The sequence below is a fragment of the Macaca mulatta genome, chromosome X (genome assembly GCF_049350105.2).
Source record: "Macaca mulatta isolate MMU2019108-1 chromosome X, T2T-MMU8v2.0, whole genome shotgun sequence".
NCBI lineage: Eukaryota > Metazoa > Chordata > Mammalia > Primates > Cercopithecidae > Macaca > Macaca mulatta.
In genome coordinates, this window is record NC_133426.1 from 103,124,543 (window position 1) to 103,139,995 (window position 15,453).

The window sequence follows — 15,453 nt, forward strand, 5'->3', positions numbered from 1 at the left end:
TAATATTTTTTCTTTTCTCATAAAACTGTTAGTAGTACCTTAAAAAATAGACTGACTCTAAAAATACATCAGCAAGAGAATAGGCGCGTTAGCCCATTCTTGAATTGCTATGAAGAAATACCAGAGATTGGGTAATTTATAAAGAAAACAGGCTTAGTTGGCTCATGATTCTGCAGGCTGTACAGGAAGCATGATGCTGGCATCTTCTCTGCTTCTGGGGAGGCTTCAGAAAATGTACAGTCATGACAGAACGTGAATGAAAAGCAGGCATGTCTTACATGGCAGGAGCAGAAGCAAGAGAGAGAGAGTGATGGAGGAGGTGCTACACACTTTTAAATAGCCAGATCTCTCAAAAACTCACTCACAATCATGAGGACAGTACCAAGAGGGATGGTGCTAAACCATTCATGAAAAATCTGCCTCCATGATCCAGTCACCTCCCACTAGTCTCTACCTCCAACACTGGTGATTACAATTTGACATAAGATTTGGTGGGGACACAGATCCAAACCGTATCAACAGGCAAACTGTGGAATATTCAAATAATGAAATAGTATATAGAAATTAAAATGCAAGAAGTAGAGCTACTTGTATCAATATGGATTTAAGCTCAAAAACATTTTTGAGCAAAAAAAAATCAGGTTGCAGAATGATACAGTTAGAATAATACTATTTATATGCAATTTATATAGAATTTTAAAACATGCAAATCAGTCTTACAAATTGGTATAGATATATGCATATGTAGAAAATGGATGAAAATATATCAAGTGAAGGATGTCAATTGCCTCACGGGAATAAGTGAAGGCAATAGGAACAGGAAGGGTAACTCCAATATTTTATTTCTTTTTAAACATTTCTGAATCAAAGATTTAAAAATGATAAAGTTTAGTGGTTAGCACAAAGACGTCTGTTTAGTTATCTATTTCTCTCTAACAGCTTGATACATACCAGAAATTTTTAAAAGAAGGAGAACACGTTCATATGAGCTCAATACAGATCAAAGCATATTACCTGACTCATGGGTGTACCCAATGTATTTGACGAACAGATGAATAAATAAACGAATGAACAAATTAACCTATAAAACTCTGCCATATAAATTGAACTTCTTCCACTTACTTGTCTTACCTTTATCACCCAAAGGTTTAAACTTTAGGTTGTCCCAGTGCCAACTGGAATACACCCTATCTTTCAGAGGCACTCTAATTGAAGGAATCTGGAAACAAAAGTGAGAACGACAAATGAATGCTTTGCTTTTTGTGTTGAGATAAAGTATATCCACAATATCTCCTTTCCTTTAGATTAGGAATTTCCTTTTTTTAAAAAAAATTCCTTCTGTATTTTTACATATGTTCCTCCGATTTTGACTCACTCAACACAAGCATTAATGTCTGGAAAACATTCTAAACTTCTCACAAGAAGTGTGGCAAATAAAATGGATGGTCTTTATTGAAGGACATTAATGTTTTGCAGGAAAGAGGATGAATTCATATAAAGAATGAACTTAATTTTTATTAGTAAATTCTGTCAGCTTATTTATTACCATGCTGCTAAAGAGTTTCAAGTTAAAGGAAGATAGAGATATGATATTTCAATACTGGATGGTTTCCAGAACAGAGGACTTCAAAGTGGCTGCTATAATTCTGCAAATTAATTGAAAATATTTTTTCTAAAGAGGTCAAAAAACAGTACCTTATAATAAGTACTATTGCAGATAGAGGTAGTCCTAAAACAATAGATCACAGACATTTAAAGAAAAATGGGAAAATAAAGACTTCAAATCTCTTATTTTTTAAAGATAATATTAATTCAAGATGGATTAGAGACTTAAATGTTAGACCTAAAACCATAAAAACCTAGAAGAAAACCTAGGTAATACCATTCAGGACATAGGCACGGGCAAGGACTTCATGTCTAAAACACCAAAAGCAACGGCAACAAAAGCCAAAATTGACAAATGGGATCCAATTAAACTAAAGAGCACCTGCACAGCAAAAGAAGCTACCATCAGAGTGAACAGGCAACCTACAGAATGGGAGAAAATTTTTGCAATCTACTCATCTGACAAAGGGCTTATATCCAGAACCTACAAAGAACTCAAACAAATTTACAAGAAAAAACCAGCCCCATCAAAAAGTAGGTAAAGAATATGAACAGATACTTCTCAAAAGAAGACATTCATACAGCCAACAGACACATGAAAAAATGCTCATCATCACTAGCCATCAGAGAAATGCAAATCAAAACCACAACGAGATACCATCTCACACCAGTTAGAATGGCAATCGTTAAAAAATCAGGAAACAACAGGTGCTGGAGAGGATGTGGAGAAATAGGAACACTTTTACACTGTTGGTGGGACTGTAAACTAGTTCAACCATTGTGGAAAACAGTGTGGCGATTCCTCAAGGATCTAGAACTAGAAATGCCATTTGACCCAGCCATCCCATTAGTGGGGATATACCCAAAGGATTATAAATCATGCTGCTATAAAGACACATGCACACGTATGTTTACTGCAGCACTATTCACAATAGCAAAGACTTGGAATCAACCCAAATGTCCATCAGTGACAGACTGGATTAAGAAAATGTGGCACATATACACCATGGAATACTATGCAGCCATAAAAAAGGATGAGTTTGTGTCCTTTGTAGGGACATGGATGCAGCTGGAAACCATCATTCTCAGCAAACTATCACAAGAACAGAAAACCAAACACCGCATATTCTCACTCATAGGTGGGAATTGAACAATGAGATCACTTGGACACAGGAAGGGGAACATCACACACCGGGGCCTATTGTGGGGACGGGGGAGGGGGGACGGATAGCATTAGGAGATATACCTAATGTAAATGACGAGTTAATGGGTGCAGCACACCAACATGGTACATGTATACATATGGAACAAACCTGCACGTTGTACATATATACCCTAGAACTTAAAGTATAATAATAATAAAGAAAAATATATGGAGCCCACTGAGGGGAAGTGACTTGCGTTAAATCATCTATCTAGTCAGTGGCAAAGCCAAGGTCAGAGAATTAGTCTCTTGATCCCTGGTTTGGTGTACTTTTCACAAACGTCTTATGTGTCATTATAACCATTTATTACTATTTTGAAAATTCAGGAGGATGGGAGATAGGAAGAGGTTGATCAACGAATTCAAAATCACAGCTATATAAGAGGAATAATTTCTAGTGCTCTATAGCACTGTAGAGTGAACATAGTTAACAATTATGTATTGTATATGTTTGAAAGCTAGAACAAGGGATTTTTTAATGTTTCCAACACAAAGAAATGATCAATGTTTGAGGTGATGGATATCCTAATTAACCTTATTTGATCAATATAAATTGTATACACATATCGAAATATCACTCTGTATCCCATACATGTGTACAATTATTATGTCTCAAGTAAAAATAAAAAGAAAAAAAGATGAAAGCAGGAAAAAAGAAAAGAAATTTTAGTGAATGAAGAAGGAAGCCACACTGTATTTCTTTTTTTTTTTTTTTTTTTTTTTTTTTTTTTTGAGACTGAGTCTCACTTTGTCACCCAGGCTGGAGCGCAGTGGCACGATCTCGGCTCACTGCAAGCCCCGCCTCCCTGGTTCACGCCATTCTCCTGCCTCAGCCTCCCGAGTAGCAGGGACTACAAGGTCCCGCCACCACGCCTGGCTAATTTTCTTGTATTTTCAGTAGAGACGGGGTTTCACTGTGTTAGCCAGGATGGTCTCGATCTCCTGACCTCATGATCCGCCCGTCTCAGCCTCCCAAAGTGCTGGGATTACAGGCCTGAGCCACCGCGCCAGGCTGAGCACTGTATTTCATGTTTAGTTTCAACATAATCCAGGACTCAGTTCAGTTTACATCAAATGGAGTTTGAATATCAATTTTAAAAAACATAACCAGTTAGCTTGCAGAATACTAGAAACAAACCTGAGCAGTTTTGTAGGCATTTTATCAGAGAAAAAGTTTATTGAGACTATACGGCAGAGTGGAAAATTTAGCTTATTTCATATCTTTAGAAATACAGCCCATGGTTCATTTTGTTATCTGCTTACTGTTTTCTTATTGTAGCCAATCTACTTTAAAAATATAAAGAACCTTTCAGTCTTCTCAAGCCTGGGGCAGAAAACCACACACACACGCACAGAGAGAGAGAGAGAGAGAGAGAGAGAGAGAGAGAGAGAGAGAGAGAGAGAGAGAGAATTTTCCTATTGGTTGTCTGATATTATGCTGGTAATGATTAGAAAGATACAACTAAATAATCATACTACTAGAAGGCTGTTTCTTATTAGCTTTTGCTTAGTGGGTAAGTGTAGTATCATGCAAGAGGGCAATTATTATACCAAAAATAGGTGATAGACATGAATGAGAATCTTCATTGCAATGGTATTTGCCTCAGATAAAAATTGGAGAGGAAGAGTGTCGGAAATCCCATTACATTAGAGCACCAGAGCCTGGGTATCTTTGACCAATGCTGAGATGAAATGAGCCACCTAGTCATGCAGCTATATTATTCAGGAGCTTCTAATTAGGAAAAACCAAGTAAGGCTCAGTGATCAAACAGCAGCCACCTGAAGCCTCTGGCATCCAGTCACATCTCGTGTAGAAATCCAAGAATCCTTTTAAAAAAATCCTCTAGAAAATCAGAAAGCTCTACGGATTATTTTTAGCTAAATAGAAATATGAGAATTTAAGGCTATTTTTAGAAAATCCTTCCTGTAACATGCTCATTCATCATGCACCCTTCACCAAAGGAATGCACTATTCAATCTACCCTTAGAGTGACATCAACCTAGGAAGCAGAAATGCTTCAATGACTTTAAATAATGACTTATTGGAAAGACACTTGAGTGTGAGTTTTTCCATTAAGGATTCCTCAACATAATGAGATTTTTTTTCTAGTTCCAAAATACATGTAAAATTAATTGAGCAATACAAAATTTAGAGTGTTCCATCAGTGAAAGTATTATGAGGGCATAAGTAAACGTAATACAGAAGCTGTGACACTGAAAGTCTGGCAAAGTGGGTAAAAATTTCAAAATAGAATCCTGTGGTGTACATAAATATCAGCTACCATAAGTGCACTTCCAACTTCAACTTCCAAGTAGATGACCATGTCACTAGCAATCTCAGCCAAGACCCAGACAAACCACATGTAGTAAGAAGCCATCTAAGATGCAATTAATTTATTGCAAATACTTCATTCTGGGATTATCACCATTTCTTTGTATGTTTTAATATCATTGTGAAATCACAAGGGCAAAGGAAATTCATTGATATATAAGGGGATTGCTGAAGAAAAGGTTGGCTGTATTTGTTGGTAAGATACACGGATGTAAAGAAAAAAATGCAAAAATGAAGGGATTATTTAATTGATGCTTATCCATTAAGTCTGTATTTTTATCAGTTCTCAATTAACCCAAGTCTATCCATTACTGCCTACACACTTCTCAAATTTCCAACATTTTCAGTAACTCACATTTTTGTCACTGCTTTGAGGAGCTTTTACCATTATTCACTCTCAGCAAGAGTAGCATACTGTACTATATTTTCTTATATTATTAGCCACAAACAATGTATTAGAGTTCAGTGTAGAAGATATTTTGGCTAATCAAACTTTCTCACATATGTTATGCATTTACTAGATGTATGCTCTGTCTATAAGTAATAGAACCATCATAACTGATTAAGTTATGAGGTGTTATTTTTCTTACTGAATGGCAAACAGTCTTCAAAGTAGATATCCAGTAGATTTAACAAGACTATTATGCACAAAGCAAGTACATTATTTCAGTGTTAGGCTTGTATAAGAACACCTTAGAGAGTTTAAGACCTGGATTAAGGACTGGCAAGTAAATCCTTGGGTAAACTGTACATAAAAGAAGATAAAGTCATTCTCTCTAAGAAGACTCTTGGAGTAGTACTATGTGTGTAGTGATACAGTTACAACAAAAGTATTTTGTGTTCCTGACCTTACTGTTCATAACGAATGCCTTAAAATTTGTGTATTGCTGTACATTGTTTCTAGGTAGATGAAGATCTAGCACAAAGCAATTTTTACTTCTTCTCCAGCAACTCATTCTTCCCCTGATTTATTTTAATAATTAACCAAAACTTCCATTTTAATCCATATCCACATAAAAATAAAGAAGATATGAGATTTTAAAAATAGGTCACTACAGTTCACTTAAAATTGTTACACTTTTGCATGAACAATGAAACCAATGTTTCCAGATGTCCTAGTCTCCATTGAGTAGAATAGAGGTCCACAACATGAGGCTCCAGGGTGGGCTTCAGAGGATCCACAATTTTCTGGAAATTATATGCAGAGGTGTGTGTGTGTGTGTGTGTGTGTGTGTGTGTGTTTGCAGTTTTCTCAACAATAGGTCTATAAATTTCATCAAATTAAGAAAAAAGTTAGGTATGCCATTAATGCATAAAATATACGTAGATACTAGTCTATTTTATCATTTGCCATCATAAAACATACACAAATCTGTGGTAAAAAGTTAAAATATATTAAAACTTGTGCATACAAACACAGATGGTATATGGCACAATTTGTGATTGAGAGAAATGTAAACAAACATAAAGATACACTATTAAATCATAACTACAAACATTAACTCTATATACTGTACTACTGTAGTAATTTCATAGCCACCTCCTGTTGCTTTTGCTGTGAGCCCAAGTGTTATGAGTATCCACTTAAAATGCCCTGTGACGCTAATCATCTCCACATGAGCAATTGACCTCTCCAGTAAATTTAATATCACACTAAAAAGAGATCTCTCCTGGTTCTTATGTAGTTTTCATCGTGTTTAGTACAATACCATAAACTGAGTAACACCATGGCACCCATAAAACGTGCCACCAGTGAAGCTGAAAGTGCTTCCAAGAAGCAGAGAAAAGTTACGACACTACAAGAAAAAGTTGAATGTTTGATATGTACTGTAAACTGCAGCATGCAGCTGTGGTTGCCCACTTTTTCAAGAAAAATGAATGCAGAGTAAGAACCATTGTAAAAAAAAAATAAAATGAAAGGGGGGCAATTCATGAAGCTGTCACTGGAGCTATGCAAGCAGGCATGAAGACCCTACACTTTTTACAAAATACCTTTTTATATAGTATTAAAAATGAAGCTTTTATGTGGATGAAGGATTGCTATAAGAAAGCCATACCTATAGACTCCAATATGATTTGAGAAAAACTGTGGTCATTATACGACAATTTAAAGCAAAAGAAAGGTGAAGGATTTAAAGCTGGAGAGTTTAATGCCAGCAAAGGATGGTTTGATAACTTCGGAAAGAGGTTTGGCTTAAAAATGTCAAGATAACAGGAGAAGAAGCTTCTGCAGACCAAGAGGCTGCAGACAAGTTCCAAAACGCCATTGAGAAAATCATTGAGGAACAAGGATATATGTCTGAAAAAGCTTTTAATGCAGATGAAAGTACACCATTCTGGAAAAGAAAAATGCCACCATGGACATTTATTAGTGAAGAACAGAAGCAAACACCGGGATTTAATGCAGGAAGGGATCATCTAACTCCACTGCTCTGTGAAAATGCCATAGAGTTATAGTCAGGACTGCCTTTGTAGACAACCTGATAACCCCAGAGTCTTGAAGAGAAAAGATAAACACCATCTTCCACTCTCTTGCTTGTACAACAAGAAGGCCTAGACAATGAGAACTATTTTTCTGGATTATTTTCATTGATATTTTGTTCCTGAAGTCAGGAAGTGACTTGCCAGTGATGGGCTGCCTTTTAAAGTTTTCAAAATGTTGGATGATGACCCTGGCCACCCAAAACCTCATGTGTTCAATAATGAAGGCATCAACATAGTTCACTTGGCCCAAAATACAACATCTTTAATTTAGCTTCTAGATCAGGAGTTTGTAAGGACCTTTAAGGCTCATTACACATAGCATTCTACGGAAGGGATTGTCAACACTAGTGAAGAGAACCCCAGTAGAGAGGACAGCACAAAAGCCTGAAAGGGTTACAGCATTGAAGATGCCATCATTGCTATGGAAAAGCCATCAATCCCAAAACAATAAATTCCTGCTAGAGAAAACTGTGTCCAGATGTTGTTTATGATTTCACAGGATGTACAACAGAGCCAATCAAGGAAATTGCAAATGAGATTGTGGATATAAAGAAAAAAGGTGGTAGTGAAGGATTTCAAAATGTAGATCTTGGACAAATCAAGAGCTAAAAGACATCACATCGGAGTAATTAACAGAAGATGACTTGATGGAGATAAATGTTTTGAATCAGTACTAGATGATGAGAAAGAAAACGTGGAAGCAGCAGTGCCAGAAAGTAAGTTGACATTAGACAACCTGGCAGAGGGTTCCAATTATTCAAGACCACTTTTGAGTTCTTTTACAACATGAACCCTTCTATGATAGGGGCACTGAAACTAAACCAAATGGTGGAAGACAGATTGGTATCATATAGAAACATTTTTAAAGAAATAAAGAAGCAAAAATATCAGACAGAAGTTATGATGTACTTCTGTAAAGTTACACCAAGTGTGCCTGCCTCTCTTGCCTCCTCTTCTACCTCCTCCACCTCTTTTGCCTCTGTCACTCTTGAGACAACAGAACCAACTGATTTGGTTTGGCTGTGTCCCCACCCAAATCTCATCTTGAATTGTAGCTTTCATAATCCCCACGTGTCATGGGAGGGACCCGACTGGAGGTAATTTGACCAAGGGGGGTGGGTCTTTCTTGTCCTGTTCTTATGACAGTGAATAAGTCTCACAAGATTTGTTATTTTTATTAAAAAAAAAAAAAAAAAGTTCCCCTATACAAGCTCTGTCTTTCCTGCTGCCATGTAAGATGTGACTTTGCTCCTCATTCACCTTCAGCCAGGACTGTGAGGTCTCCCCAGCCATGTGGAACTGGGAGTCAAATAAACCTCTTTCCTTTATAAATTACACAGTCTCAGGTATGTCTTTATTAGCAGCATGAGAACAGACTAACTTCTCCCCTTCTTCTTCTTCCTCAGCCTACTCAATGTGAAGACAATGAGGATGTAGACCTTTATGATGAACCACTTCCACTTAATGATTAGTAAATTTATTTTCTCTTCCTTATGATTTTCTCAATAATGTTTTCTTTTCTCTAGCTTACTTTATTGGTAGAATACAGTATATAATACATATAACATACAAAATATGTGTTAATCAACTGTTGATATTCTTGGTGAGGCTTCTAGTCAACAACAGGCTATTAGTAGTTAGGTTTTTGGTAAGTTAAAAGTTATACATGGATTTTGGACTGTATAAGGGATCAGTGCCCTTAACCCCTCCATTCTTCAATGGTCAACTGTGATTTGCCCATTTTTCTTGGATTGTTTGCCTTTTATTTTTAATTTTTATTGAGGTCTCTGTTCATTAGGGATAACAGTCTACTAAAGTATTGCAAATATTTTGTCAGTTTGTTGTCTTTCAACCATATTTATGGCTTTCATTTTATTTTATTTTTACAGTACATGATTTTTCATGTTTCCCTAGAAAAATTTGTGAAAATTTTACTTATAACATCTATAGTTCCCCTCTTGCTTGAGATTTAAAAGTTAAACTTTCTGCTAATAATATTTTATTTTTGATATTTATATCATTCCATTTTGAATTTATTTTTGTACATAAAAATATTGGGAGATATATATATATATATTCCCCTATATTGATAGAAAATTATGCCAGCATCATTAAATTTTAAAAATGTCATTTTCACACAGAATTAAAGGGCAATATTTGTGAAATATTAGGTTCCTATATATATACATACTCAGGTCTATTACTATACTTAATTATGCCCTTGTTATATGTATCTATCTATCACCTACTGTATTTTCACAGATTTCTTAAATATTCTCAGGTATTAATCCTTCTATTCGAACTCAAACAATTTCACCTTGTTCTAATAAAATATTGAGGATGTTTCTTGAGATTTTCCTTTTAGTTGCTTACATTTGTATAGGATAGTAGGATAAATTGACATTTTTAGAATAGTGTTTAGAATAGAACAGAGACATGGTGCAGTTGCCCAACAGGTTCTTCCTACCTGCTGTACAGACAAAGTCTATTCACTGAGACTGTGGCATTGCAGCAGAGAAAGAGTTTAATTGATGCAAGACTTGTCATGCAGGAGAACTGAAGTTATCACTCAAATCAATGTCCCCAAAGGCTCAGAGGTTAGAGTTTTTATGGACGATTTGGTGGACGGGGGCTAGGTAATGGGTGCTGCTGATTGGTTGGAGATGAAATCATAGGTGTGTGGAAAACAGTCCTTGTACACTGAGTCCACTCCTGGGTGGTGTCACAGGACCAAGTGAGTCATGAGTCACGAGTGTGGATAGGGTCAGTCTGAAAAAGGTCTCAAAAGAACCAATCGTATGTTCTACAATAGTGATGTTATCTATAGGAGCAATTAGGGAGGTCTCAAATCTTGTGACCTCTGGTCACATGACTCCTGAGCAGTAAGGGACTAGAGGTGGGTGGATCACCTGAGGTCTGGAGTTTAAGACCAGCCTGACCAACATGGAGAAACCCCATCTCTATTAAAAATACAAAGTTAGCCAGACGTGATGACGCATGCCTGTAATCCCAGCTACTCCAGAGGCTGAGGCAGGAGAATGGCTTGAACCTGGGAGACGGAGGCTGCTGTGAGCCGAGATCACACCATTGCACTCCAGCCTGGACAACAAAAGCTAAATTCCATCTCAAAAAAAAAAGAAAAAGAAAAAGAAAAAGAAACAATGCTTACATCTTAGCAGAGTTCAGGCCCCTCCCATAATCTTGTTCTTGTGGCCTATCATTAGTCTTATGAAGGCAGTTTTTGGTCCTTGAGCAAGGAGGGGTAAGTTTTAGGGACAGAATATTATCATCTTTGCTTTGAAGTTAAACTATAAATTCCTCCCAAAGTTAGCTTGACCTGTACACCCAGGAATGACCAAGAATACCTTGGAGGTCAGAAGCAAGATGGAGTTAACTGAGTCAGATTTCTCTTACTGTCATAATTTTGCAAAGGTGGTTTCAATGGAATGGCTCCCCATTTTGAGAAACATATTTTACATTTTTAAAGAAAATGTCATAGCTGTCTTCACATAGGTCCTATATTCCCTTTACTACATTTAATTTCAGGTATTTCATATTTTGTATTTATTACAGATATATTTTCCATTTGGTTTTCTAATTGTTTACTCCTAGTTAAGGAAGGCTATTTATTTTCTATATTTACAGTTTATCCATTTACCTTATGAAATTATCTTACAAATGCTAATATTTATTATAGCCTTTTGGATTCTCTAGGTATACAGTTGCATGTGTCTTTGATTATATGTCTCTTTATTTCCAAAATGTATATATACCATTTGTCAATTCTTTTAGTGCATTACCCAGATCACCAAAATATTTACTTGACTTGATCCTGCCTTTAATGTAAATTTAATGATTTCATTATGTCTCACTTTATAATGTTTCTATAGTTTTTGATAAGTAATGTTATCATGGTAATTGGTTTCTAGTCCAAACTTATTCAGAGATTTTCCTAAAAATGCTTGCTAATAACATTTATGCATCTACTGATAAAACTATATGGTCTTTCTCCTTCCATTTTTTAGGGTAATGAATTATATTACTAAATTCCCTAATGGTGAACCATCTTTATAATCCTAGAATAAACTCTACTTAATTGTGGAGAATTATTCCTTTAATGAACTACTGGATTCAATTTGTTAGCATTTCATTTAGAATCTGGTATTATATGAATAAGTAACATTGGTCTATAGTACATTAGAAACAGGCCATATCCCAAATCAAATAAATCAGAAACTCTTGGATGAGGTTTAGGCATGAGCATTTTTCAAAAGCTCTTCAAATAGTTATATTGTGCACCCAGGATTGAGAACCACTGGTCTATTTTTCTTTTAGGTATGTTTATCAGATTTTGATAATATGATTATGCTATCTGCATTACATGAATTGGAGAAATTTTACCTTTTCAAAATAATGTAGGAATTATTTATAAAATAGGGAAACTCCTACCTTTATAAAATAACATAGGAATTGTTTCTAAAAACCATCTGGACCTGCTGCCTTTGGGCTACAGTTACAGACACTCTGTGATGGACCTACAGATAGATACCCCGCCATGGGGCTAGAGTTACGGGATGTCTCCCCAGGACTATTTCTCTATTTCAATTAAATACATACACATTGGGTCAGCAGCACCCCGCTGGTAGAGACAGTGCCAGAGCCAGACCCTAATCCAAGAGAACTAGGCAGCCACTTGAGCCGGCATCTGCATCTGTCACCGGAGAGGGGCTGTGAAACCATGGGCAGGTAGCCACAATAACAATCCCCAATGAGTCCCCAAATTTGTAACCGCCCAAAGGGTTCACCTTGCCCACTGCCTAGATAGCAGATTTCTCAAGACAGGGAAATTGCAATGGAGAAAGAGTAATTCACACAGAGCCAGCTGTGCGAGAGACCAGAATTTCATTATTACTCAAATAAGTTACCCCAAGCATTCTGGGACCAGAATTTTTAAGGATAATATTAAGGGGAGTGCTGACTGATCAGGTTTGAGATGGAGTCATAGGTTAGAAGCAAGATGAAGTCAGTTAGGTCTGATCTCTTTCACTGTCATAATTCCCTCAGTTATAATTTTTGCAAAGGTGGTTTCAGTGACCCTTATGATGGATGAGAAAAGGTATTTTTCCCATACTGACCGGGTTTGGCTGAATATTCTTGCAGCCCAATAACGAGATGCAGATGAACTGGGAAAGAAGAGAGTTTATTTCTGTAACTGGGTACAGGGAGAAGGCTGGAGATAATTCACCAGACAAACTCCGGATTCTAAAGTTTCTAAAAGCACTTGCCCTGGCTCCTGCGCCTGCTCACCTGCATCCTACTCCTCTTATAAAGGGTTTGAGTGCATGGTGGCAAAATAAAGAAGCCACACCCCTGCTGCACATCCTGCGAGGGGGTCAGGGAACTCTCCCATTTCATTATGATGTGTATGTTTACATATATATGGTATTAAGTTTATATAGTAATCTAATTAAATACAAGAGATGTCATTTCCTTACATACTTTTCATTCACTCTAGACCATGTTAAATCATTCATCAAAAGTACAAATAGTCGTTATTTTATTTTCATATATTACAAAAAGATTTTATTTTTACACAGCACACTTCATTTTATTTTTTAAAGTTATGTCATTGGCTCTTACCTGTTATGTTTGTTTAGACAAAATGACTTTCATTTCTTAGTGTATTTAATTTCCCAGCCACTAACATCAAGGTAGTGTATAACCTTCTTTGTTTAATCTTTTTAAATTAAAGAATTATCTATGTAACAAAACCAGGAACATTTCCATGGCAATCCTGGCCCTAATCAGCATAGTGCCTTGACAAAGGCACTACAAGCAAGAATAAATAAGGAAAAGTTTTGCAATTCACACTTTATTTTGCAGGTAATCTAGATTATAGCTATTCTTAATCAAATCAGGCAATTAGAGTAGTTCCTAGTCAAAATGAAGATCACATCATCAAATGATTTTATAAACCCTTAAAATTATTTTCCCATAAATTTCTTCTAATAAATTCTGTATGTAATAATAGTACCAGGCACAATATTTCCTTTCTCCCTTTATTCTATCTTCATCAAACCTGCTCTAATTCACAGGTATTATTTGTTAACAAGACACATTAAAATGTTGTACCAGTCATCTGTCTATGCAAACGGACGACTCAGAACAGGTGCTCTTGATTTGGGTGCTGTATCCAGATGGAACCAGAAACTGACCTAAGCTATAGACCCGTCTCATATCTATCATTTACAATCTCTTCTCTGGTTCTCAAATCAACTGTCCTCACAAGGCCACAGAGCCACACAGTATAGTGCCATTTCCATTATACTCTGCTGCTATAAAATATCAATAATTAGAACTGGCAACCAATTTCTTCTATTATCATTTAGTTTCATTACTTAGCAATGTATATGATAAGATTTTGGGCAAATGCCCTATTTTACTCCATTTGAGCACTAATAGTTTAAGCTTCTTAAGAGCACACACACCTGAAAGAAAGTGCCTGTGGGCAGAAGAAACCCGAACTCTACTTGCAAGTATCATGGCAACTTTTCGTCACTCTCTTTTTACGGGGTTAAGAAAAAGAGAAAAAATTTGTAACTTCTCTGTGCTTTAGATTCCTCTTCTAATCACAACAAAAAGACCTTATACACAAGATGGTTATGAGAATTAAATGAGCTATATCAGGTGCTTAGCATACAGCCTGCTACAATAAGTACTCAATAAATGTTACTGAGCATCATAGTTATTGAGGTCCTTTGGAATCCGCCGAAGATCTTGTTAATATGTAGAATTCCAACATTGCTCCAGACCTACTGGGTAAGAAACTTTGGGGTATATGTTAGTCAGGATTATCTAGAGGGACAGAACTAATAGGATATATATACACACACACACACACACATATATATATAAACTCATATATATATGTGTGTGTGTGTGTGTATATATATATATATGAGATTATTAAGTAGCATTAACTCACATGATTACAAGGTCCCACAATAGGCTGTCTGTAAGCTGAGGAGTAAGGAAGCCAGTCCAAGTCCCAAAGCTGAAGAACTTGGAGTCCGATGTTAAGGGCAGGAAGCATTGAGCACAGGAGAAAGATACAGGCTGGGAGGCTAAGCCAGTCTAGCCTTTTCACGTTTTTCTCCCTGCTTTATATTCTAGCCATGCTGACAGCTGATTAGATGGTGCCCACTCACATTAAGGGTGTGTCTGCCTTTCCCAACCCACTGACTCAAATGTTAATCTCCTTTGGCGACACCTTCACAGACAGACCCAGGATCAATACTTTGCATCCTTCAATCCAAGCAAGTTCACACTCAGTATTAACCATCACAGGGTATAAGCAGAAAATCTGCAGTTTTATTAACCATCCCAGGAGATTCTAATACAGATAGCCCAGGAAATCTACCCTTTGAGAAACACTGGAGCAGTCACTGCAAAGAGTAGTTTCAGTCACAAACTACACCTTTATATCTGTATAGCAGATCACATAGATTACATGTTGGCCCCAAGTTCAACACAATCAATTATTTAGCCGGGACTCATTGAGCATTTACTCTGAGCCCAACAAAGATAAAATCATGATAGAGGTGGTGTGCACAGAGCCACTTCATCTTGCTCATGACTGCATTCTGTTGGGGCTCAGAAAACAATACCCCAAAATGAAGGCCTCAGATGCAAAGTTATTCTCTCACCTTCTTCTGTCCTCGGGTCTCTCAGTCCCATTCTCCCCTAAGGCGAGCCATAGAAACTAGAATAACTCTTCCCCAAAGGGGTCATAGAAACCAGAGCTCCATTTCACTAAAGCCAGTCATAA